Source organism: Delphinapterus leucas, chromosome 2, assembly GCF_059928025.1.
Source record: "Delphinapterus leucas isolate spDelLeu-1000000601 "Yukka" chromosome 2, BTC_Dleu_Yukka2, whole genome shotgun sequence".
Classification (NCBI taxonomy): domain Eukaryota; kingdom Metazoa; phylum Chordata; class Mammalia; order Artiodactyla; family Monodontidae; genus Delphinapterus; species Delphinapterus leucas.
The window spans coordinates 142,023,962-142,050,187 of record NC_143130.1 but is presented as its reverse complement, the minus strand read 5'-3'; positions in this window follow the sequence as shown (position 1 = coordinate 142,050,187).

Below are 26,226 nucleotides of genomic sequence, written 5' to 3'. Positions count from 1 at the left end.
AAACAAAGATAAATAATAATTAAATATTCTCATTCTATTTCACTTAATTCACTAACCCACATGCACATGACAAGTTGAAGATTGTCATTAAAAAAAAAAAGCTTTCTTTGACTCTTGCTTATTTCAGCTGTGATACTTTTAATTATGTTTTCTCTTATGGTGATTAACTGGGGTTAAAATATTTTGCATCACTGCTTTGCCTCACAGCCCCAGAAAGAGTGAAAGAGGAAGGTTAGCTTCCCTTTTCTCCTACTGTGGTGCCTACTTCCTGTTTTAGAAAAAATAAAATAAGATGTGAACACTTTCTCTTGAAAATCATTCTACAGTATGTTTTAGGGTAGGGTGGGGTGTGTATTTGTGGAGGCTGGAGGATGGCCTCTATTGTAAAACTTTCTACATACGCTTATAGGGAAAATTGAAAAAGCACCTGTATAATGAACATCACTTGTATACATATTACAGTGCATTCAAAGTTTTAAAAAATCAACTTATATAAAGAGAACAATCCTGACATCTCATGGGAAGCTGTGAGACACAAATGAAATTATTTACGTGAAAGTGTTTGGCAAACTCTAAAAGTCTGTACAAGTACAAAATATTCTAAATTATTGGAGCTTTATTATATTCTGCCATCTGCAGAATCTTCTCAAAGACAGAAATGTCTGCTCCTTTCCCACACACAGGGGTTGGAATGAGGGAATGGATCCACAAATAGCGTTGCTCTTCATTTTCCCCCAGTATGATTATCTGCATGGACAGAAAAATTAAGAAAATGCCTTTTCCTTTGTCACATCTGTAAGGAGTGGTCAGGTTTATATTCTTTTAACTGGAAAAAAAAATCTACTCATGACTGGCTCATATTAATTACATCGTGTGTGGAACTCTGTCCTGTGTCACTGACACACCCCAAGCAAAGGGAAAGGGTGGTCATTGTTTCCCAATGCTCGTAAGGGCACTTTAATTAAAACACTGATGCTACTTGCCCCACAAGTATAGCATGACTCAGCAAGGTTAGTCACACCATCCCACCTCTGGAGTATTGGAACATGTCTAGTCACGTGACCTTGGAGCACAGGGGGCACCAAACCAGACTGATTTAGCAGAACTGCTCACTCAAGTCAGTCCTGTTACTGAGCGACCACGGAGTAGGGCGGAGCAAGGACAGCACAGACTGCTGTGAATCCTCAGCACAACATTTCTCTATCAAGTTACTTTGTGTCTAGCTAAGTGTGTGCCAACCATCCCTACCGAGGGGGTGGAGGCAAACCTCCTCAAAGATTCTGATCTGTAGCTTCCATTTGGAGAGAACTTTTGTTCTGTTCATATTTGTGGCTTTTCTTTGTTCCATTAGGGGTTGAGGCATTGCAAATATGAATGAGCCCAAAGTATTTTAAGTGAAAAAAAGCTCCAAATCTCACCCTCAACCAGCTACATCCCACCTCATCATTTTTTCATAGTACCCACATGTGATTTAGTTCTTTCTGAGCATCCTCGTTTTCTGGAAGCATAAGCACTGCATGTATAATTTGCTTGCCGTGTCATTCTGAAATCTTTAATGCATGTGGTGCAGACATCCTGTTTGCTTTTTTGTTTGATTAATGCAATGCGAACTTAGTTACAGCAAAAAATTCTACTTCTTTATTCTCCTGGGAAAAAAGTTAAATACAATACACGTTTAAGGAGTTCTGGTGTTCCAGTCTAACACAGAGGCTGCTGCTGAAATACTTTAACGCAATGTCAGGGAATTCCACAATTCTGTTTACTTTTTGGTTTTATTTTTATACGTTTTTTAAAAATATGGTGTATTGTTTAACTGCTACAGTACAAGTTAGAAAGACATTTTTAATGTCAACGGTGCAGTTTCTTCACTCTGGAGTTTTAAAATTGGCCAGTTCTAAGAGTGAAGAAAACTAACATATGTGGTCAACTGTACTTTTTGTGGCTCAGCTGTGTGTTTCAGAGATGTTAGGGACTCCAATTAAAAACAAACAAACATATCTGCAACTGATCCAGCAATTCTGGTGTATAATTTTGTTTGCTGGTTTTGTGTAAGAGCTTCAAAATCAGCATGATATCAACTCACGCAGCGTCTAGTTTTGGATTTAGGAAGGATGCCACTTGGTAAATTTGTTTTTTGCTTTTGCTTCTTGGAATTTTTGAATTCTGCTCACAAATGACAAATATCTGCTCCCTTGGGCTTTAGGTATCCATCAGACTCTACATTTATATTTGTCCTTTTTTTTTTCAGTTAACTTGATGGATGTTTTGGAATGTCCTCTGCAAAAATTCACACTACCATGTAGCTGAGAGATTTGCTTCTTTCTACTAGCAGCTCATCCTGTGACATGTTTAGGCCTCAGAGTATAGCCACTATGGTAGATAATATCTGAAACCCCATTTCTGACCCCTTGGAAAATGTGGTCCTTGAGAAGCTGAGTTGAAACTCACACAGGCTTTCAAATGCTAGATGGTTTCAAATTCAACATCATTTCCTTTGAAATTGTTAGGAAATAATTTGAGTAACAAGTCTAATCATCACCATATCCTGATAACCCACCAGGCAGATAAATTACTTCCTGTAAGGTATGAGATTTTATCTCCACCCACGGCAGTTTGCTATATTACCCAGTTGATTTCTAAGTAAATTGTGTCTCTGAAAATAGTTATAAGGAATCCAATGTAAAATATACTCACAAATATTTACCAAAGTACAAAGGTATATAGTATTTAAAAATAAGTAAACACAGTCTTTTCACCCTCTAAATGTGTCAATTACTGAAATTTTCTATGGCATCTTGATCTTAAAAGGAGCCCCAGAAAGTAATCTAATCCATTCCCAGACATCTGGACAGACTAGCTAGCATTATCTTAGTCTTTTCACAAATGTGGCCAAGGCTCCTTGTAGCCCTTAACAGTTTTGCTTTATATGTGGCTGTTTTTTTTTCTCTCTCAGTTGAATATACCTGCTTCAGAGTCTTGAGTCAATGTCTGGTCCCATCTAAAGGAGTAGAAAAGAGAAAAATTTGCCAGGAAAAACTTAATGGGAGCAATCACTATATTTTAATTTGGAAGTTGTTCTCAGACCACACAGTATACAATGACATGCACATTATTATGAAATGATATGTGTGGCCCTAAAAATACTTTCTAATGGCTCCAGCCTGGCTCTTGCTCCCTTTCCACTTGCTCAGAATGGAGCTTTTACAACTCCCTTCTGACAGCTATGCATTGATTCCAGTTGAGGAGTAAACTGACCTTCGATCCATGTCACAATGACCCAGCTGGTGTGTGTGTTTTAGAAATGGAAATATATAGCAAAAATTTGTTCCTTCTCTGGTTCAATGAGTTGGGCAGTATTATGGCTACAACACAACTGTGTGTGCTTCTTATCTTGTATAGTTTTTTTTTTGTCTGCTTGAGTTCTTTCATGGCTTTTCAACGTCCAAATGTAATTTAGTACTTCCCAACAATTATACTTTTGTAAAAAGCATATCTTTTGTACTTGTTATTTTCTGTAATTTCATTGCTTGGTCATTCAGAAACTCTTTTAGCCAGTTATCTTATTTAGGATATACAATTTATTCACTCTGGTAATATTTGTTGTTATTATCATAAAAAGCACTGCATTTTTACCCTAAGGGGAATATATCTAATCTATTTCTCTCATTTCAGGGTTAAAAAACTGAGCCCAGAGAAACCAAGTGAGCTCTTCAAGGTCAATAGACACTGGGATAGTTGACTGAGCTGAGACTAGCACCTAGAGCCTTCTGGTTTCTAGCCCAGGGCTTTTTTCAGGGTGAGGGGAGGAGTCTTTTTTATCACTATATGTGTTTTGTCATAGGGATTTCAAAAATCCTACAGATAATTTAAATGAGTGACGAGTTTCTCCTCTGATTATTTAGATTATATCAATAGTTCTTTAACAATTTAAAATGTGGTGCAAGTGGGGCTTTCTTCTCTGTGAAAGTGGGTACATCATTTCCTAACTCTTGTCTTCCAGAGTCACTAAAAAATGGAGCAAAATATTTACACTTAGATGGATATGGTGTTGTACCATTTAACTCACTGGTGATCAGCCTGGACCTCTACGTGGAACAGGTCAGTTCACGTTTTATTTTCTCCTTCCAGAGAGTGCCAAGAATACAAAGCGACCCCCACCCATCTCCTTGCTTAAATCTCACTGGAAAGAAATTCAGAAAAAAACATTCAAATATACAGTACTGAGGCATTCAAACTGCATCATTAAGTAGGTAGAACACAGCCTTCTAAACCATAGTTCCCCCAAAGTATCTTTTTGTTTGTGAAAGTACTTCATTTAAGAAAAACTTCCATCCAAATTAGTATCAGGACTTCCCTGATGACACAGTGGTTAAGAATCCGCCTGTCAATGCAGGGGACACTGGTTTGAGCCCTGGTCCGGGAAGATCCCACATGTTCTCCCTAGTTGTTTCTGGATTTATGTGCTAGTTTATTTTTAGATTGATACTAATTTTTAAATATTTATTTATTTATTATTTATTTTTGGCTGTGTTGGGTCTTTGTTGCTGCACACGGGCTTTCTCTAGTTGCGGCGAGCGGGGGCTACTGTTCGTTGTGGTGGGCGGGCTCTAGGCATGCAGGCTCAGTAGTTGTGGCTCGCGGGCTCCAGAGTGAAGGTTCAGTAATTGTGACGCAAGGGCTTAGTTGTTCCATGGCCTGTGGGATCTTCCCGGACCAGGGCTCAAACCCATGTTCCCTGCACTGGCAGGTGGATTCTTAACCACTGCGCCATGAGGGAAGTCCCTTGCCTTTTTTATTTTCTTACAAACTGAAGGTTTGTGGCAGCCCTGCATCAAGAAGTCTCTCGGCACCATTTTTCTAACAGCATTTGCTCACTTAGTGTCTCTGTGTCACATTTTGTTAATTCTCAAAATATTCCAAACTTTTTCATTATTATTATATTTGTTATGGTGATCTGTGACCAATAATCTTTGATGTCACTATTGTAATTGTTTTGGGGCACCATAAACTGTGCCCATACAAGATGGTGAACTTAATTGTTGAAATGACAACAAAGGATTTAGAATATTACATAAACTTAGTTGATAAAGCAGAGGCAGGGTTTGAGAGGATTGATTCCAATTTTAATAGAAGTTCTACTGTGGGTAAAATGCTCTCAAATAGGACTGCACGCTACAGAGCAATCATTTGTGAAGGGAAGAGTCAATTGACGGGGCAAACTCATTGCTGTCTGTCTTATTTTAAGAAGTTGTCACGGCCACTCCAGCCTTCAGCAACCACCATGCTGATCAGTCAGCAGCCGTCAACACGGAGGCAAGGTCCTCCACCAGCAGAAAGATTAGGACTTGCAGAAGGCTCAGATGATGGTTAGCAATTTTTTTAGCAACAAAGTATTTTTTAGTTAAGGCATATACATTTTTTAAAGATATAATGTTATTGCAAACTTAATAGACTACAGTACAGTATAAACATAACTTTTATATACACTGGGAAACCAAAAAATTCTTGTGACTTGCTTAATTAAGATATTCACTTTATTGCAGTGGTCTGGAACTGAACCTGCAATATCTCCGAGGCATGCTTGTATCTCCCCTTCCATCCATCCATCCATCCATCCATCCATCCATCCATCCATTCATTCCGTCAATCATTCAGTTGGTCTGGGTTAACGTCCACTGCAGTGTAACAATCTTGCTTCCTTCCTTATCTGACTCTATTCCTCTCTGAATGGCTGGGTTCTCTCTGATATACAACCAACCCCGAAAATGTAATTTATTTTCATGTTATTTGCTAAATAATATTGTTTGGTGTGCATGGTAGGATTGATTTTTGTAAAAAAAGAGATGTGCAGATGCAAAAAATACAGAATCTGCAGAACATATTAACCACTTAACATGCAGATTATGGAAGTCATGGTGATTTTCAATTCCTTTGTTATACTTTAATTTGCTGACTGATTTTATTTCCAGTAAATCCAGTCAGTGATTACAAAACTCTGTTTTTGTAATCACACAAAACGATAGTGCTAGTTCCATGTGGAAAAATGAGTGGTGTTTAACATAAACCCTCAGCACGTTAAAGTAGGGAGCCAGTAACAGTGAGGGTGCCAAATCAAGCCTTGTTTAGGTGAGTAAATTTAGTGAGAGAAATTCTACTCTACAGAGCTACAGTTTTTTTTTTAATTGGAGTATAATTGCTTTACAATGGTGTGTTAGTTTCTGCTTTATAACAAAGTGAATCAGTTATACATATACGTATGTTCCCATATCTCTTCCCTCTTGCGTCTCCCTCCTTCCCACCCTCCCTATCCCACCCCTCCAGAAGGTCACAAAGCACGGAGCTGATCTCCCTGTGCTATGCAGCTGCTTCCCACTAGCTATCTATTTTACGTTTGGTAGTGTATATATGTCCATGCCGCTCTCTCGCTTTGTCACAGCTTACCCTTCTCCCTCCCCATATCCTCAAGTCCATTCTCTAGTAGGTCTGTGTCTTTATTCCTGTCTTACCCCTAGGTTCTTAATAACATTTTTTTTCTTAAGTTTCATATATATATGTTAGCATATGGTATTTGTCTTTCTCTTTCTGACTTACTTCACTCTGTATGACAGACTCTAGGTCTATCCACCTCATTACAAATAGCTCAATTTAGTTTCTTTTCATGGCTGAGTAATATTCCATTGTATACATGTGCCACATCTTCTTTATGCATTCATCTGATGATGGACACTTAGGTTGTTTCCATCTCTGGGCTATTGTAAATAGAGCTACAATGAACATTTTGGTACATGACTCTTTTTGAATTATGGATTTCTCAGGGTATATGCCCAGTAGTGGGATTGCTGGGTCATATGGTAGTTCTATTTGTAGTTTTTTAAGGAACCTCCATACTGTTCTCCACAGTGGCTGTATCAATTTACATTCCCACCAACAGTGCAAGAGGGTTCCCTTTTCTCCACACCCTTTCCAGCATTTATTGTTTCTAGATTTTTTGATGATGTTCATTCTGACCAGTATAAGATGATATCTCATTGTAGTTTTGATTTGCATTTCTCTAATGATTAATGATGTTGAGCATTCTTTCATGTGTTTGTTGGCAGTCTACATATCTTCTTTGGAGAAATGTCCATTTAGGTCTTCTGCCCATTTTTGGATTGGGTTGTTTGTTTTTTTGTTATTGAGCTGCATGAGCTGCTTGTAAATTTTGGAGATTAATCCTTTGTCAGTTGCTTCATTTGCAAATATTTTCTCCCATTCTGAGGGTTGTCTTTTGGTCTTGTTTATAGTTTCCTTTGCTGTGCAAAAGCTTTGAAGTTTCATTAGGTCCCATTTGTTTATTTTTGTTTTTATTTCCATTTCTCTAGGAGGTGGGTCACAAAGGATCTTGCTGTGATTTATGTCATAGAGTGTTCTGCCTATGTTTTCCTCTAAGAGTTTGATAGATTCTGGCCTTACATTTAGGTCTTTAATCCATTTTGAGCTTATTTTTGTGTATGGTGTTAGGGAGTGATCTAATCTCACACTTTTAAATGTACCTGTCCAGTTTTCCCAGCACCACTTATTGAAGAGGCTGTCCTTTCTCCACTGTACATCCCTGCTTCCTTTATCAAAGATAAGGTGACCATATGTGCGTGGGTTTATCTCTGGGCTTTCTATCCTGTTCCATTGACCTATCTTTCTGTTTTTCTGCCAGTACCATACTGTCTTGATTACTGTAGCTTTGTAGTATAGTCTGAAGTCAGGGAGCCTGATTCCTCCAGCTCCATTTTTCGTTCTCAAGATTGCTTTAGCTATTCGGGGTCTTTTGTGTTTCCATACAAATTGTGAAATGTTTTGTTCTACTTCTGTGAAAAGTGCCAGTGGTAATTTGATAGGGATTGCATTGAATCTGTAGATTGCTTTGGGTAGTAGAGTCATTTTCACAATGTTGATTCTCCCAATCCAATAACATGGTATAGCTCTCCATCTATTTGTATCATCTTTAATTTCTTTCATCAGTGTCTTATAATTTTCTGCATACAGGTCTTTTGTCTCCTTAGGTAGGTTTATTCCTAGATATTTTATTCTTTTTGTTGCAATGGTAAATGGGAGTGTTTTCTTGATTTCACTTTCAGATTTTTCATCATTAGTGTATAGGAATGCCAGATATTTCTGTGCATTCATTTTGTATCCTGCTGCTTTACCAAATTCATTGATTAGCTCTAGTAGTTTTCTGGTAGCATCTTTAGGATTCTCTATGTATAGTATCATGTCATCTGCAAACAGTGACAGCTTTACTTCTTTTCTGATTTGGATTCCTTTTATTTCCTTTTCTTCTCTGATTGCTATGGCTAAAACTTCCAAAACTATGTTCAATAAGAGTGGTGAGAGTGGGCAACCTTGTCTTGTTCCTGATCTTAGTGGAAATGCTTTCAGTTTTTCACCATTGAGGACGATGTTGGCTGTGGGTCTGTCATATATGGCCTTTATTATGTTGAGGAAAGTTCCCTCTATGCCTACTTTCTGCAGGGTTTTTATCATAAATGGGTGTTGAATTTTGTCGAAAGCTTTCTCTGCATCTATTGAGATGATCATATGGTTTTTCTCTTTCAATTTGTTAATATGGTGTATCACGTTGATTGATTTGCATATATTGAAGAATCCTTGTATTCCTGGAATAAACCCAACTTGGTCATGATGTATGATCCATTTAATGTGCTGTTGGATTCTGTTTGCTAGTATTTTGTTGAGGATTTTTGCATCTATGTTCATCAGTGATATTGGCCTGTAGTTTTCTTTCTTTGTGACATCCTTGTCTGGTTTTGGTATCAGGGTGATGGTGGCCTCCTAGAATGAGTTTGGGAGTGTTCCTCCCTCTGCTACATTTTGGAAGAGTTTGAGAAGGATAGGTGTTAGTTCTTCTCTAAATGTTTGATAGAATTCGCCTGTGAAGCCATCTGGTCTTGGGCTTTTGTTTGTTGGAAGATTTTTAATCAGTTTCAATTTCAGTGCTTGTGATTGGTCTGTTCATATTTTCTATTTCTTCCTGATTCAGTCTTGGCAGTTGTGCATTTCTAAGAATTTGTCCATTTCTTCCAGGTTGTCCATTTTATTGGCATAGACCTGCTTGTAGTAATGTCTCATGATCTTTTGTATTTCTGCAGTGTCAGTTGTTACTTCTCCTTTTTCATTTCTAATTCTATTGATTTGAGTCTTCTCCCTTTTTTCCTTGATGAGTCTGGCTAATGGTTTATCAATTTTGTTTATCTTCTCAAAGAACCAGCTTTTAGTTTTATTGATCTTTGCTATCCTTTCCTTCATTTCTTTTTCATTTATTTCTGATCTGATTTTTATGATTTCTTTCCTTCTGCTAACTTTGGTTTTTTTTTTCCTTCTTTCTCTAATTGCTTTAGGCGCAAGGTTAGGTTGTTTATTCGAGATGTTTCCTGTTTCTTAAGGTAGGATTGTATTGCTATAAACTTCCCTCTTAGAACTGCTTTTGCTGCATCCCGTAAATTTTGGGTCGTCGTGTCTCCATTGTCCTTTGTTTCTAGGTATTTTTTTATTTCCTCTTTGATTTCTTCAGTGATCACTTCGTTATTAAGTAGTGTATTGTTTAGCCTCCACGTGTTTGTATTTTTTACAGGTCTTTTCCTGTAATTGATATCTAGTCTCATAACATTGTGGTTGGAAAAGATACTTGATACAGTTTTAATTTTCTTAAATTTACCAAGGCTTGATTTGTGACCCAAGATATGATCTATCCTGGAGGATGTTCCATGAGCAGTTGAGAAAAATGTGTATTCTGTTGTTTTTGGATGGAATGTCCTATAAATATCAATTAAGTCCATCTTGTTTAATATATCATTTAAAGCTTGTGTTTCCTTACTTATTTTCATTTTGGATGATATGTCCATTGGTGAAGTGGGGTGTTAAAACCCCTACTATGAATGTGTTACTGTTGATTTCCCCTTTTATGGCTTAGTATTTGCCTTATGTATTGAGGTGCTCCTATGTTGGGTGCATAAATATTTACAAATGTTATATCTTCTTGGATCGATCCCTTGATCATTATGTAGTGTCCTTCTTTGTCTCTTCTAATAGTTTTTATTTTAAAGTCTATTTTGTCTGATATGAGAATTGCTACTCCAGCTTTCTTTTGGTTTCCATTTGCATGAAATATCTTTTTCCATCCCCTTACTTTCAGTCTGTATGTGTCTCTAGGTCTGAAGTGGGTCTCTTGTAGACAACAAATATATGGGTCTTGTTTTTGTATCCATTCAGCCAATCTGTGTCTTTTGGTGGGAGCATTTAGTCCATTTACATTTAAGGTAATTATCGATATGTATGTTCCTATTCCCATTTTCTTAATTGTTTTGGGTTCGTTATTGTAGGTCTTTTCCTTCTCTTGTGTTTCTTGCCTAGAGAAGTTCCTTTAGCAGTTGTTGTAAAGCTGGTTTGGTGGTGCTGAACTCTCTCAGCTTTTGCTTGTCTGTAAAGGTTTTAATTTCTCCATGAGATCCTTGCTGGGTAGAGTAATCTTGGTTGCAGGGTTTTCTCCGTCATCACTTTAAACATGTCCTGCCAGTCCCTTCTGGCTTGCAGAGTTTCTGCTGAAAGATCAGCTGTTAACCTTATGGGGATTCCCTTGTGTGTTATTTGTTGTTTTTCCCTTGCTGATTTAATATGTTTTCTTTGTATTTAATTTTGAGTTTAATTAATTAATTAAGTTTAATTAATATGTGTCTTGGCGTATTTCTCCTTGGATTTATCCTGTATGGGACTCTCTGTGTTTCTTGGACTTGACTAACTATTTCCTTTCCCATACTAGGCAAGTTTTCAACTATAATCTCTTCAAATATTTTCTCAGTCCCTTTCTTTTTCTCTTCTTCTTCTGGAACCCCTATAATTCGAATGTTGGTGCGTTTACTGTTGTCCCAGAGGTCTCTGAGACTGTCCTCAGTTCTTTTCATTCTTTTGTCTTTATTCTGCTCTGTAGTAGTTATTTCCACTATTTTATCTTCCAGGTCACTTATCTGTTCTTCTGCCTGTGTTATTCTGCTATTGTTCCCATCTAGAGTACTTTTAATTTCATTTATTGTGTTGTTCATCATTGTTTGTTTCATCTTTAGTTCTTCTAGGTCCTTGCTAAATGTTTCTTGCATTTTGTCTATTCTATTTCCTAGGTTTTGGATCATCTTTACTATCATTATTCTGAATTCTTTTTCAGGTAGACTGCCTATTTCCTCTTCATTTGTTAGGTCTGGTGGGTTTTTATCTTGCTCCTTCATCTGCTGTGTGTTTTTCTGTCTTCTCATTTTGCTTATCTTACTGTGTTTGGGGTCTCCGTTTTGCAGGCTGCAGGTTCGTAGTTCCCGTTGTTTTTGGTGTCTGTCTCCGGTGGCTATGCTTGGTTCAGTGGGTTGTGTAGGCTTCCTGGTGGAGGGGACTAGTGCCTGTGTTCTGGTGGATGAGGCTGGATCTTGTCTTTCTGGTGGGCAGGTGTGTTTTGGGGTGTCTGTGGACTTATTATGATTTTAGGCAGCCTCTGTGCTAATGGGTGGGGTTGTGTTCCTGTCTTGCTAGTTGTTTGGCATTGGATGTCCAGCACTGTAGCTTGTTGGTCGTTGAGTGAAGTTGGGTGCTGGTGTTGAGATGGAGATCTCTGGGAGATTTTCGCCATTTGATATTATGTGGAGCTGGGAGGTCTCTTGTGGACCAGTGTCCTGAAGTTGGCTCTCCCACCTCAGAGGCACAGCACTGACTCCTGGCTATAGTACCAAGAGCCTTTCATCCACATGGCTCAGAATAAGGGGGAAAAAAAGTAGAAAGAAAGAATTAGTAGAAGTAGAAAGAAAGAAAGAAAGGAGGGAGGGAGGAAGGAAGGAAGGAGGGAAGGAAGGAAAAAAAGAATGAAAGAAGATAAAGTAAAATAAAATAAGATAAAATATAATAAAGTTATTAAAATAAAAAAATAATTATTAACCAAAAAAAGAAAAATAACAAAACAAACAAAAAATGGACAGATAGAACCCTAGGACAAATGGTGGAAGCAAAGCTATACACACAAAATCTCACACAGAAGCATACACATACACACTCACAAAAAGAGGAAAAGGGGAAAATATCATAAATCTTTCTGTCAAAGTCCACCTCCTTAATTTGGGATGATTCGTTGTCTATTCAGGTATTCCACAGATGCGGGGTACATCAAGTTAATTGTGGAGCTTTAATCCGCTGCTTCTGAGGCTGCTGGGAGAGATTTCCCTTTCTCTTCTTTGTTCTCACAGCTCCCAGGGGCTCAGCTTTGGATTTGGGCCCGCCTCTGCGTGTAGGTCACCGGAGGGCGTCTGTTCTTCGCTCAGACAGGACGGGGTTAAAGGAGCCGCTGATTCGGGGACTCTGGCTCACTCAGGCCGGGGGGAGAGAGGGGCATGCAGTGCGGGGCGGGCCTGCGGCGGCAGAGGCCGGCGTAACGTTGCACCAGCCTGAGGCGCACCGTGCGTTCTTCCGGGGGAGTTGTCCCTGGATCCCGGGACCCTGGCAGTGGCGGGCTGCACAGGCTCCCCGGAAGAGGGGCGTGGATAGTGACCTGTGCTCGTACACAGGCCCCCTGGTGGCGGCAGCAGCAGCTCTAGCGTCCCATGCCCGTCTCTGTTGTCCGCGCTTTCAGCCGCAGCTCACGCCCATCTCTGGAGCTCCATTAAGCAGCGCTCTTAGCCCCCTGTCCTCGTGCACCAGGAAACAAAGAGGGAAGAAAAAGTCTCCTGCCTCTTCGGCAGCTCCAGACTTTTCCCTGGACTCCCTCCCAGCTAGCCGTGGCGCACTAACCCCCTGCAGGCTGTGCTCACGCCGCCAACCCCAGTCCTCCCCCGGCGCTCCGACCGAAGCCCGAGCCTCAACTCCCAGCCCCGCCCGCCCCGGCGGGTGAGCAGACAAGCCTCTCGGACTGGTGAGTGCCGGTCGGCCCTGATCCTCTATGCGGGAATCTCTCCTCTTTGCCCTCCGCACCCTGTTGCTGTGCTCTCCTCCTCAGCGCCGAAGCTTTCCCCCTCCGCCACCCGCAGTCTCCGCCCGCGAAGGGGTTTCCTAGTGTGTGGAAACCTTCCCTCCTTCACAGCTCCCTCCCACTGGTGCAGGTCCTGTCCCTATCCTTTTGTCTCTGTTTTATCTTTTGCCCTACCCAGGTACGTGGGGGTTTTCTTGCCTTTTGGGAGGTCTGAGGTCTTCTGCCAGCGTTCACTAGGTGTTCTGTAGGAGTTGTTCCACGTGTAGATGTATTTCTGGTGTATCTGGGAGGAGGAAGGTGATCGCGTCTTGACTCTTCCGCCATCTTCCCAGAGCTACAGTTTTAATCCTTAACTCCAGGAAGTCATTTCATAAATGGTTTCCTTTGGTCATATAAAGTGACTGTGGGTCACATGGGTGATGTTAGAAAAACAAATCAGGGCTTCTGTCCCACTAATGGTGGATGAGATACCTTTCTCTCCCAGGAAGAAAGACCGTATTGTATAATGCCGATAAACTTATCAAGCCCTCAGGAATTAACGTTTTCCCCACCCGCCAATTCTTCTTAGAGCATTATAGGGCAGGCTAACGCTCCAAACAAAATTAAGATCTGTTAAATTAATAATTCCATTTTCCCATTCAGAATTTATTTTGCACTTACTAAGTTGAACTATAGCCTTGTGTTTATTTTTAAAGCAAGAAATATTAGTGAAGCAAATTTGTCTTCCTCATTTATTGTATTTTGGAGCAAGGTTTATTTATACTCAGTGAAATGATTGCTCTTCTGGTAATTTCTCCTTTTCGCAGCAAAGAAACCTTAATCTTCTTTCTGAAAATGATTCTATTGCTGAAATGCAGCAAATCCTACATTGAAAATTGTTCCGGATCTCAAGTTACGTAACCTGAACAGATGGCAGTCGCATGGCTTTGCCATGTCAGGCTGCAATCCTAGGACGTGCTGAAGAACCTCCTGGAGCCTCCCCGTGGATAAGCAGGAAGATCCCGTGAGCAAACAGACACGCGTGACTGTGGGATCAGGTTAAGAACTGCGCTCTGGCTCAGCTTCCCGTGTTCATGACTCAGAAGCAAATTCCTCAAGATCCTGAAAGAGGTACCAATAGTCCTAGAGAAACTAGTGGTAAATTTGGTTGAATCATAAAAATAAACAAATCTCTCCTGTGGGAGAAAACAGTCTCTCAGGGAATGCTATACCAGAAGAGTGATTTAGTTTATGGTAAGAGTTGCAGTGTCATAGGCAGTTGGGCATTGAATGGATGCATTCTAATTGTGCCTTGGGCCTTGGAGCACAAAGGGACAAAACAGATAAAAATGCCTGACTTCACAGAGCTTGTAATTTAGTGGGGGAGAAGGACAATCAGTCAATCCATAAACAAATGGACAAACAAACATACAATATGAGGGTGATAAGGGCCAGGGAGGAAGAAAAATCATGCAGAGAAGAGGGATAAGAAGGGATGTGTATGGAGTTTTAGACAGGACGGCACGGAAGTCCTCTTTTTAAAAAGATGACATTGGAGTAAAGAACTGAAGAACATAAAAATGCATATCATGTGTACATTGGGGCAAGAGCATTCTAGAGAGAGGAAATAGCTAGTGCAAATGCCCAGAGTCAGGGAAATAGCTGGCTGACTAAAGAACCACAAAAAATCCAGGCTGGCTGAAGCAGAATGCACCACGGGAGGGGTGTGTGTGAGAGCGAATGTGAGGTCAGACTATACAGAGTTGTGTAGATCATACTCTGGAATTTGTCTTTTATTCTGAGTGAGGTGGAAATCATTAGGAGGGTTTGGAGCTGACAAAGGACATGATTTGAATTATTATTTATCAGGATCCTTTGTGTAGGAAATCAACTGTAGGGCAGTAAGTGCAGAGGCAAGGGGTGGGGCAAAAGGGAAGAATTTAGGGGGCTACTGAGAGAGAATGAAGTAAGAAATAATGATGATGTGAACCAGGATGGCAGCAGCAGAAGTGATAAGAAGTGGGCAAATTCTGGCTGTATTTTTAAGGTAAAACTAACAGTTCCGATTTAAGGATTAGGTGTATTGTGTAAGAAAAAGAGAAGAGTCTAGGATCATTCCAGGGTTTGGGGGCTGTGTAATCGGAAGGATGGAGTAGAGCCGAGAAGCTTATTGAAAAGGAGAAGAATGTGGGCAGAGCCCATTTGGGGGATATCAGGAGTTCAGGAGTTCAGTTCAAGACGCCTATTAGACATCCAAATGGAGATGTTGAGTAAGCAGTGGGATATACGAGTGGGGTGTGCCAAGGAGAGATTTGGGCGAAAGACATATAAATTTGGGAGTCATAAAGACGTACATAGTATTTAAAGCTATGTGGCTTGATGAGTTTACCTTGAGAGTGAGAGCAAGTATAGAACCGGGTGAATATGGAGAGTAATCTTTTGTATGGAATGCTGCTGACTAGTAACATGAGGCAAGCTGGCAATGGATTTAGCCATTTACAAGTCATCATTAATCTTCATAAGAGGAGCTCTAGAGAGTCTAGGGCAAAAGCCTTGTTGCAGCGGGTCCAAGAGAGGATGGAGACATTGAAGAAAGACAAGTCTTTCAAAAGCATTTGCTTTTGTAAATAGAGCTGCAGTGATAGCCAGGAGGTGGAAGCAGCCTAAGTGTCCATCAACAGATGAATGGATAAAGAAGATGTGGCACATATATACAATGGAATATTACTCAGCCATAAAAAGAAATGAAATTGAGTTATTTGTAGTGAGGTGGATGGACCTAGAGTCTGTCATACAGAGTGAAGTAAGTCAGAAAGAGAAAAACAAATACTGTATGCTAACACATGCATGTGGAATCTAAGGAAAAAAAAAAAAGGTCATGAAGTACCTAGTGGTAAGACGGGAATAAAGACACAGACCTACTAGAGCATGGACTTGAGGATATGGGGAGGGGGAAGGGTAAGCTGTGACAAAGTGAGAGAGTGGCATGGACATATATACACTACCAAATGTAAAATAGATAGCTAGTGGGAAGAGCCACATAGCACAGGGAGATCAGCTCGGTGCTTTGTGACCACCTAGAGGGGTGGGATAGGGAGGGTGGGAGGGAGGGAGGGAGACGTAAGAGGGAAGAGATATGGGAACATGTGTATATGTATAACTGATTCACTTTGTTATAAAGCAGAAACTAACACGCCATTGTAAAGCAATTATCCTCCAATAAAGATGTTAAACAAACAAACAAAAAAACATTTGCTTTGCTTTAAAGAGGAGAGGAATGAAGTGGTAGCTGGATAGGGAGGTGGGATCAAGAGAGGATTAGAAAAACCGTTTTATTAAAGCATATTGTACATGATAAAATACATGTTGCCTAAGTGTATAGCTCTATCATTATCACAGCCAAACACACTGAGCAGCCCATTACCATTTGCCAGTCGCCTGGAAGCCTCATGCCTTTCCCTCCCAGTCACTGTCCCCACCCCACTCCAGGGTAACAACTATCCTGACTTCTAAAACCACAGACTTGTTTTGCCTGCTTTTTTACTTCCCGTAAATGGAGCCACACCATTCATACTCTTTTGTATTTGGCTGTAGTTATGGCTTAATCATTCTTATTGCTGTATAATTATTCATTGTGTGATCTATTCTACTACTGCTGGGCAATTGGATATTTTCCAGTTTTACAAATGGTGCCGTTATGTACATTCTAGCATAGGTCGTTTGGTGAACACGTGTGTACATATTTTATTGGTTATATTTCTATGAGTGGAATTGCTAGGGTATAAAGTATACATATGTTCAGCTTTAATTTTCCATAATGGTTGTACCAATTTACACTCTCACCAGCACTGTAAGAGAAACTTTATTGGTCAGGAGTGATTTTATCTCCATCTCACTCCTTTGTCTTATATCTCAATTTGTTGAGAATTAAGGTAGTAAAGGGGGGTGGTATTTATTGGGCCCCCTCAGAACCTTAAGGATAAGACTCTACTGCCCACAGTGTTGTTGGGAGAACTGATCAACGGTGAAGTGCCTGGCACCGTGCCTCGCACAGGATGTATATCCAATATGTGTTAGTTGTTGCTCTTATCTTGTCCTCCTCTCAGACCTACCTCCAGGCTAACTGCACATGCCTTCTCTCCAACTCACACTTATCCATCTGATCTTGCTTTACTGGGCTGGGAAAGGGTGAAGACTCAGGGTTCTTCACGACCGTATTGTAGGGCCAAGAACAATACAGAGGCTCAAACACTCCGTTCCATAACTTCTGCTGCATCCTTCCATCAGACTAGGCATTCCACCAGGTTGTTGGAGGGGCCGAGGAACAGTAATGCCCTGGCTGTGTTAGGTTTCATTGTAAAATAAATCATCTCTAGGAAAAGGATACTCCAGTCAGGCACTGAACTTCTAATGGTAGCAATTCTGAGGACGGCCAGTTACACAACTAGATGTAGTACCTTGCCCTTTGCAAATATCTGAAAATGATTATTGTTTATTTAGCTAATAAATTAAATATACTTCTGCATTTAAAAAATCCCTTTCCATTATCTATATCCGTCTGTAAGAAGTAGTTGTGACTACTATCATTACATCCAAGGAGATAAATTGATTTTTTTTTTTACTGGATTGTGTCTGATTACACCTTTTATCCTCACATTGGAATATTATTTATGGAGTTGGTGAGAAGCAATATTTTTCATTAATGTGGTCTTCTAGGTAAAACCAAAGTCTTCCCTTTTAAAAAAAAATACTGCATATTTTAGAGCAGTTTTATATTTACATAAAAAACACAAAGATAGTACAGAGAGTTCTCATATACTCCATACCCAGTTTCTCATATTATTATCATCTTATTTAGTATGGTACATTTGTTATAATTAATGGACCAGTATAGATATATTATTATTAACTAAAGTCCTTAATTTACTCAGATTTCTTGGTATTTACCTAATGTCTTTTTTCTGTTCTGTTTTCTATAGAATAATGTCTTTATTCTATTCTCATCCAGGATACCACATTACATTTACTTGTTGGGTCTTCTCAGGTTTCTTTTGGTTGTGACAATTTCTCAGAGTTAATTTCTTCTTGAAGAGCACTGGTCAAGTATTCTGTAGAATGTACCTTAATTTGGATTCATTTGATGTTTTCCTAATGATTAGACTGGGTTACTGATTTTTGAGGGAGACCACAAAGATAGTGAATCATTTTCATCACATTGTAGCAAGGGTCCATTCCATCAACATGACCTATTACTGTTGATCTTGACCTTGATCATCTGGTTTGTTTGATTAGTTTGTAAGCCCCTTCCATACTGTACTCTTTGTAAGGAAGTCATTATGTACAGCCAACGCTAAAGGGGTGGGGAGATAGGTTCCACCTCCTTGAGGGTGTGGTATCTAGATAGATTATTTGCGATACTTATGCATGGAAGATTTGTCTCTTTGCCCTCATTTATTTATTTATTCAATTATTTATTTATATTAGTATGGACTTATAGGTGTTTATACTTTAGGTTATAGTCCAAGACTATGTTTTTATTTTATTGCTCAAATCGTTCCAGGTTTGGCCATTGGGAGCTCTTTCAGTTGGCTCTTGTACCCCTTTGACATCTCTCTATCATTGTGTGTGTGTGTGTTGGTGTGTGTGTTAATACTTCCTAACTTTCTGGAACTACAAGTTGCTCCAGGACCATCTTGTGTATTTCCTGACCTAGTCCTAGAGTCAGCCATTTCTCCAAAGAGCTCTGGTTCCTTTTCTTGGTGCATGGTATTAGAAACCAAGATCTGGGCACTAGGAGTGCTCCTTGCTGGAGATGTCATTACTTCTAGGCTCTCTCAGCTGAAAACAAGGAGATATACTTGTGTATACTAACCCCTGTATATACATGTACTTATAAATATTTCTGTATGTAATTATATGGATCTATGTTAAAGAAAACATGAGTTCATACTGATAGCGCCAAATCTAATCCATTACCACATTGGCCATTCTAGCCTACTCATTGCTTATCTGTGAATTCCCACTCTAACAGTGAGAAATCTGGCTTTCCCGCTATCCACCATCCATTTACTTAACTGTTCATTTCCAGTGTACGTGTATAACAGTATCAGGATTATTAACCTGAAACCCCATGGGAAACAACTTTATCCAACTAGAGTACAGTTTGATATACATTTTCTTTTGCCTTTAGTCTCCAGACTCCACCCATTTCCAAAAATACTTAAGTGAGCACTTATCTCCCTATCTCCTTCAGTGAAGTTGTTTCATATATTTTTTAAAACATCTTTTTTGGAGTATAATTGCTTTACAATGGTGTGTTAGTTTCTGTTTTATAACAAAGTGAATCAGCTACACATATACATATATCCCCATATCTCCTCCCTCTTGCGTCTCCCTCCCTCCCACCCTCCCTATCCCACTCCTCTAGGTGGTCACAAAGCACTGAGCTGATCTCCCTGTGCTATGTGGCTGCTTCCCACTAGCTATCTATTACATTTGGTAGTATATATAAGTCCATGCCACTCTCTCACTTCATCCCAACTTACCCTTCCCCCTCCCCGTGTCCTCAAGTCCATTCTCTACATCTGCATCTTTATTACTTTCCTGCCCCTAGATTCTTCATAGCCATTTTTTCTTTTAGATTCCATATATATATGTGTTAGCATATGGTATTTGTTTTTCTCTTTCTGACTTACTTCACTCTGTATGACAGATTCTAGGTCCATCCACCTCACTACAAATAACTCAATTTCATTTCTTTTTATGGCTGAGTAATATTCCATTGTATATATGTGCCACATCTTCTTTATCCATTCATCTGTCGATGGACACTTAGGTTGCTTCCATGTCCTGGCTATTGTAAATAGAGCTTCAATGAACATTGTGGTACATGACTCTTTGAATTATGGTTTTCTCAGGGGATTGCTGGGTCATATGGTAGTTCTATTCTTAGTTTTCTAAGGAACCTCTCTTCCTTAAAACATACTGTTTTCCATAGTGGTTGTATCAATTTACGTTCCCACCAACAGTGCAAGAGGGTTCCCTTTTCTCCACACCCTCTCCAGCGTTTATTGTTTGTAGATTTTTTGATGATGGCCATTCTGACCGGTGTGAGGTGATACCTCATTGTAGTTTTGATTTGCATTTCTCTAATGATTAGTGATGTTGAGCATTCTTTCATGTGTTTGTTGGCTATCTGTGTATCTTCTTTGGAGAAATGTCTATTTAGGTCTTCTGCCCAATTTTTAATTGGGTTGTTTTTTTGATACTGAGCTGCATGAGCTGCTTGTAAAGTTTGGAGATTAATCCTTTGTCATTTGCTTCATTTGTGTTTCATATATTTTTAATCTAGTTAGATTGTTCTGTCACTTCCTGAATGCCTTCCCAGGATCCCTCAACTTCCTAAATCAGTTTTTTTTTTGTTTTTTTTTTTTGCTGTACGCGGGCCTCTCACTGCTGTGGCCTCTCCCGTTGCGGAGCACAGGCTCCGGACGCGCAGCCTCAGCGGCCATGGCTCACGGGCCCAGCCGCTCTGCGGCATGTGGGATCTTCCTGGACCGGGGCACGAACCCGTGTCCCCTGCATCGGCAGGCGGACTCTCAACCACTGCGCCACCAGGGAAGCCCCCTAAATCAATTTTTAAGTTTGCATACATTAAGGTTCAGCCTTTGTGTTGTGAAGATCTCTGGATTTTGACATGTGCATAGTGTCACGTATATATAATTACAGTATCATACAGAATAGTTTCACCACCTCAAGAAATCTCCTGTGCTTAATCTACTTAACTCTTCCTCCCCTCTCCCTGAGCCCTTGGAAATCACTGATCTTTTTTTTCTATCTCTATAGTTTTGCCTTTTCCAGAATGTCAGAAAATTGGAATCACATAGGGTATAGCCTTTTCAGACTGGCTCTTTTCACTTAGCACTATACATTTAAAATTTATCTGTGCATGCATGACTTGATAGCTCATTTCATGTAATCTCTGAATAATATTGCATTGCATGGACATACCACAGTTTGTTTATCCATTCACCTATTGAAAGGCATTGTTCTGCTTCCAGTTTTTAGTAATTATAAATAAAGTCACTATAAATATTCTTGCGCATGTTTTTCCTTGGACATAAATTCTCAGATCAGTTGAGCGAATACCTAGGAGTGCAATTGTTGAATTATATGGTAAGTTTATGTTTAGCTTAGCTGCCGTATTTAACTAACACGTGCCACTCCTCAAAATCAAGTGGTGACTACCCCTAAAATCATCCATAGCCATCACCATCAGCTATCTACTCCTTCCACACCCATTGCAATTTTCAGCACATGAATATGGTTACTGAGCTTCCCTTCTATGTCAGAATAATCATTTTTTATATTTTTCACAGTCCTTTTATGTACATGATTACAGTATCAGTATAGCAGCCAACCTGTTCAAGGGAGAATGCTGACTCTGCCCCTACCCTACAACCTGACTCTGGGAGAGTATCTAAATCTTTTCACCTGTAATAGGGGATACTAGTAGTGCTCATCTAAACCTACCTCAACATGCTGTGATAATTTAATGAGCGCTTAGAGCAGTGGCCTTCTTTGACCAAGTTATGCTGCTTGTTTGAAGGCTCAGCCAAGATTAGATGCAAATCTGTTGATTCCTATTTCCATGCTCTTTCCACTAGAGATGAGTTAACACCCCAACTTTATTTTCCTGCTACCTAGCCAATATGTGGACCTCATTGACACCAAAGCCATTGATCTAACCTAGTCAATTTAGGAAAGCCCTTGGTAAATTTTGTGTATATGCATGGTAGGCAAGGGGTCTGTTTTTAGTTAAATGGGATGATCCAATAGCCATCAGCAGAAATAGTCTTTTCTCATCTTTAAATGAAAGAAAAAGAACATTTTAAGGTATAAACTCTCAGATCAATGAATGTACTAAGCACTGAAGTAGTTTAATGATCCATGAATTTAACTGTGTGAACATGAATTAGTGCATTAAAACGCTATGAACAAACCAAAAAAAAAAGTCTTAAAAAAAAACCCTCTATGGACATAAAACAGATCTGTTCAGAAACAAGTTTGGGCAGTTCCCATATGATACATAGTGTTTTAAGAGTAAGGTTTAATTATTTCAAGAGGTTTTAGAGCTCTGTATCCCAGCCAGAGAATGCTTATCTGCTTTATGCTAGTTTTTACCTGCAGAGTTTTTGTCTCTGTGACATCATTTATTTGCTCCTGTATTTTAAAATGCATTGCACAATGGTGAGAACTGAGCTAAGAAGGTTAATCATACCCTGGCAATCCCTGAGCATGATGGGAGTTACTGAGAAAATTTGAAGAAGAATGTTATTTCAAGATACACCAGGGTCTCTTCTATATGGCCAGGTTGACTTTCTATGATTATTTGTTTGCTTATGTAAACAATGAATGTACAAAATTCCTCTAGGACTGACAGGCAGAGATTAACATTGTGTTAGCAAAATAAGCAAACACAAAAAAATCCACAAGTGCTTTCACACACACACACATGCACAAACATACCTTTGCTACAATCTGTTTGGCTTGGACTAGATGTATGTGTGGGACGTGACTAGAGCTATCAAAGAGTATCATCAAATTTCCAAATCACTTGCAATGACTGATATCAGTTAAAAATGCTTTAATTATCCAGTTGACCAGTGTCACAGTCTAGTTTGGAAACCATTTATAAATAAAATCACATTCTACACACAACAGAAAAATTTAAATATGCAGGCATTTTTATAATGATATAAATATTTCAACTAAATATTAATCACATCATAGTGTCATTAGCAAGGGAGAATAATGATCATATCATCCAGTGTTCTGTTTCTAATTATAATGTGAAGGATAGCTTTCTGTTGGGTAGGCCAAATGTTTGTCCCTGGAATATTGGTGTCCGAACTTAGAAGTGTTTACTGACCTGTATACTACTATCGGGAAAAGCAGGTAGTGTAGAATTTTTTTGTTCATTACTTCACTTAGTTTATTCATTCTACAAATCTTCAGCACTCACTATGTACCTGGTATTGGACTTGACACTGGCGAACAGACAATCCAGTGGTGTTTGGGGAATTGAAACCGTTTATAGAGCCAAGTGCTTTGACTGACTACATGTTTTAATTCACAGTTGAAGACTCAGGCAAATTAAAACAACCAAAAAGTTTTGACTAGTTTTACCGTGCACACCTAATATGCCCGCACCAGCCTTTCACTAAATCTTTCTTGGTATCCTTGCATGCTTTCTAACCATGGCCTATTGGCTATAACTCCTACAGATATATTGGCTATAACTGACAAATTTAATGGCTTATAAATGTAAACAATCTTCATTTATTCACTTCAACTACTCAAAGGACAATGAGAGTCAAATATACGTGTCATTTCATACCAAAAAAATCAGGTGTAAGGTTTTAAATTTTTACTTAAAAACATCAAAATGGACCCAGAAATGACCACAACAGAGGTGGGTGATCATTCCTTAGAACCTCTTTCTACTGTCCATTTGCTGGCACTGTTTTCCCATAGTTTATTCCTTCAGTTTGGATCACAGATGACAATTTGGTAAGTGTGTTTAATTCCCCTGCAATTAGATTTGCAGAACATATTATTTCATTTTAATGAAGAAGTTTTTGAACTGCAGCCAAATTGCTGTAGGACAAGCAGATTTTGTTTTCTTACAATTTCATTAGTAAAAAATGAGGATACCAATATTGAAATGTCACAAATAGGGAGTTTTAAGTCAAACATCTGTGTTCCCTTAAAGGAGAATATCTTTTCTGAAGCTTGGGAGCTTCATTAGTGAACAAACTAGAAATAAACCTGTAATAAAATAAAAAGAATTCAATCAAAGTAATGGGAATTTTCTTTCATTACAAATGTTCCATTAGTTTGGTTGAATTCTTTTTGTTTTACTGCAGGTTTATTTCATTACTATAAAAATAGAAAAAACACATAAAACTATATAAGAATAAGAAAAAAAAATAATCCACTTTGGCTCCACTGTGTAAATGACTCTGATGTGCTTCACTGAACACAAGATGTAACCTGAGCCCCCAAGAAGCTGGTTCTTCTCCCTGGCTTGACACAGCATCTGTTTCTCACAAATGACTGAAAAGATACCCAGCCCCTCTGGATGGCTGGAGCTCATTTCCATTCATTGCACTACCATAACACAGAGTGTGATCATATATTCCGTCTGTAAGAGATGAAGGCTCTAGTGTTGAATGTTTAGTGTACTTCAACTTCTATGTATGAATGAATGTTTGGATCTCCCCAAAATTCATATGTTGAACTCCTAATCTCCAATATGATGATATTTGGAGGTGGGGCCTTGAGGAGGTAATTAAGTCATGAGGTTAGAGCCCTTGTGAGTGGGATTAGTGCCATTATAAGAATAGACATGAGGAGGATGATCTCTGTCTCTGCCATGCAAGGGAGGGGCAAGAAGGTAGATCAGGAAGTGGAACCTCACCAGAAACCAACCATGCTGGCATGCTGTTCACAAACTTCACAGCATCCAAAACTAACAGAACTACATTGCTGTTTAAGTGACTCAGTCTATGGTATTTTGTTATAGTAGCCCCTGCAGACTAAGACATTCTCATACCAAAAAGAAAAATCACTGAATTCATGGCCCACGGTTGTATGAACAATAGGGAACATCATGTCTAGTGCTGCAAAAAAAGTAAGTGAAAGAATATAACAATCTCTTATTTAGATAAAGTAGTTAAAAGCACCTATCCAGTGCAAAGGAAGCAGTATCTATTCCTCTTAGCTCTGGGGATTGCTATCTTTAATAACTTCAGAGAGACACTTATGAACTGGAATGTGAGTGCATAACTGTTGTGTTCCGTACTGACTATACATTCCTGGTACAGAGCAGTCAGTGGACACTCATAAATAGTCAAGTAAATGAAAGGAGAACAACCAGCATGTGGTATAGTTCTAAAACAGGCCTGAACAGGCTGTGTGACCAAAGAAGATGAACACATTTAGCCGATGAGAGTCTCAGGGGACACAAAGTTCTCTTCGAAGTATTTGAAAGAAATCTTCATGTAGAAGAAGTCTTAGGCTCAATTTGGGGAACAAAATAAGTGACTGTATACAGAGGAATTTACAAGTACAGCTGCCTCAAATTGAAGAGTAGCCACTGTAATAACTCTTCATTAGTCTTGCCCATGCTAATTCTTAGTTAGTCCCCACATCTTCCCGTCACTGGAGTTGTTCATTCATTGATCTGTTCCTTCAAAAACATGTATGGAGCATCTTCAATATGCCAGACACTCGATTAGGTACTGGGGAAACAACAGTGAGCCCAACAATCATGGCCTCTTCGCGCATTCAGTTTATGAGCTAGTGAAGGAAACGCTCAACAATGAAATCAGACATTGCAAAGTAAATTGCTCAAACAGAAGCTGCATGATTGTTTGTTAAAGGAAACAAAAAGGGAAATTCTGGCTAATATGTAAGGGCTGGACAAATGATCTTACTAGTCCTTAGAAGCCTGGAGATTGCTGGGAGTCTACATTTTCTGTCTGTATTCCCATCTTTTAGGGACCCCGTGATGACACCTGGGAGTCATTATGTTCACCTTCATTCTCCTCCCCTCCACTCTTGACCATGCTAATTCTAGTTCCCACACCCATACCACAAGGTTATCCTTATGGTTGCTGACATCTCCTAACTGGGCCCACTTCTCCAGTCCAGCAGTGTGCAAAAGACAGAGGGCAGCATTCCCGGAGATCCTAAGGCAGCTCGCCTGCTGATCATAGGTTGAGAAATAGAATTCTTCTGTGTAGTGGGTTGAATGGTGGCTCCCCCAAAGATATGTCTATGTCCAAATCCCTGGAACCTGTGAAAGTTATCTTATTTGGAAAAAAGAGTCTTTGCAGACATAACTGAGTTAAGGATCTTCAGATGAGATCAGCCTGAATTCCCCAGGTGGGGCCTAAATGCAATGACAAGTGTCCTTAGAAGAGACAGAAGAGGAAAAGACAGAGAGGGGAGAAGGTGATGTGAAGATGGAAGCAGAGACTGAAGTCATATAGCCACAAGCCAAGGAAGCCAAGGGTTACCAACAGCCACAGGAGGCTGGAAGAGGCCAAGAAGGATTCTCCCAGACAGCCTCCAGAGGGAGTGCAGCCCTACTGACACCTTGATTTCGGACTTCCAGCCTCCAGAACTTTGAGAAAATAATTCACTATTTGTGGTATTTGCTACAGCAGCCTTAGGAATCTAATACTTTGTGCCTC